At 39.8% G+C, this 1,592-nt stretch overlaps 1 pseudogene; it reads right to left on the bottom strand.

Annotated features, from left to right (window-relative positions):
- Nucleotides 1-685: 685 nt before the first annotated feature.
- On the bottom strand, nucleotides 686-1,387 carry LOC107401190 (small ribosomal subunit protein eS6 pseudogene; annotated as a pseudogene).
- Between the last annotated feature and the right edge of the window lie 205 nt (nucleotides 1,388-1,592).

Here is a 1,592-nt window from a genome sequence, read left to right on the forward strand (position 1 = left end):
TATATCATCTGCATATGAAAAAAAAGCTAGGATAGTTCTGGAGTGGTGCTTCACAATCCTGTGTGAGGTCATGGGTCACCCATGCTGTCCTGGTAAACTGTCTCTACTTTTCATCCAGTCATCCCTAGGAGAAAAATAAAGCAATGAAAACTAAATGGATAAGTATAAAGAGAAGGCAGGGCAGACCAGCTTCAATTTGCTAGAGATTGAATTAAAATCAAAAAATGTTGTTTTATCAGAATATTTCTCATAAGTCCAACAAACACTTTAAGGGACATTCAACTAAAATTTGAAGAGGGGCCTTACTCAAAATACTTGAACTAGGTACTTTATAAAGAAATAAGGTTTGTCAGGGTCCTGGTTTTGGAGATTAAAGAAAATGGAAAGATTTGCTTCTGTTAAGTTCCTCATGCTAGAGAGCATCTAACAGCACATTTGTGGTAAGAGAAGAATAGGACTGATTTAAAAGAACCCAATAGATAATCTGCTTTGTAAGATAAGTGTTAATCTCATCTTGAGGACAATCATGATCCAGTCACCTTCAAGATGCTCCACCTCTTAAAGGTCCCAGCATTTTCTTCTTCTTCTTCTTCTTCTTCTTCTTCTTCTTCTTCTTCTTCTTCTTCTTCTTCTTCTTCTTCTTCTTCTTTCAAAGTATGATCATTTATTTGTTACCCTTAAAGATTTATTTTTGACTGGACTCAGACTTAGAAGTAGAAGCTCTCAGAGAGGACAGACTACGTCTCCTGGTGATCTGTTCCTGGCACTTTACTTTGGCTTCCTTCATTCTCTTGCCCAAAAGTTCAGCATATTCTGCAGCCTCCTCCTTGTTTTTCTTTGTTTGTTGTTTCTTTAGAGCAATACAACAGCGTTTGTGTCATAGGACACATGGAGTAACAAGACACTGAATCTTGGGTGCTTTGCTCCTGGGCTTCTTACCTTCTCTGTTTAACGGCTTTCTGACCACATCATCTTCTTTAGAGAGATTAAAAAGCTTTCAGATTTTGCTAGCTCTTTCAGGTCCCAACCAAAAGGCACAGGAATATATTTCTCTCCTTTGTTTTGAATAACCAAGTTGAGATTGGCATCCACGATGCATCCTCGAACAGACTTGTGCTTCCTCTATCCAGATCTCCTTGGTCTATAACAAGAATAACCCTTACTCAACAGCAGGCGTACTCTGCCACGGTTCAAAATGCCTTGCTTCATGGGAAAACCTTGTTTGTCAATCCCACCACTGATTGGGACCCTTCCACTCTTCACCCAGAGCATCAGCAGCTACTTCTGTGGCCAGGTGCTTCTCACAGAATGTACAAAGCTTGTGCTCATCACTCACTTTGATGAGATTCTGACAGCCAGTGGCAGGGAAGGACATATTCAGCTTCATCTTAACACATCTGACTGCCTGAGAGGTGCGAGGAAAAAAAGCAAAGCCCCAGTATTTTCAATTCCATTATGTTAGAGACCAGGCTTATAACACATGAAAATCTGAAGGAAGAAACTACACCCAATCCAGAGCCAACTAAATCTGAACATTCTAGAGGACAAACCACAGAGAAAAGGATACCAACTGTCTTTTCAACTAAATTGAT

Source organism: Peromyscus maniculatus, chromosome 9, assembly GCF_049852395.1.
Source record: "Peromyscus maniculatus bairdii isolate BWxNUB_F1_BW_parent chromosome 9, HU_Pman_BW_mat_3.1, whole genome shotgun sequence".
NCBI classification, from domain to species: Eukaryota; Metazoa; Chordata; class Mammalia; order Rodentia; family Cricetidae; genus Peromyscus; species Peromyscus maniculatus.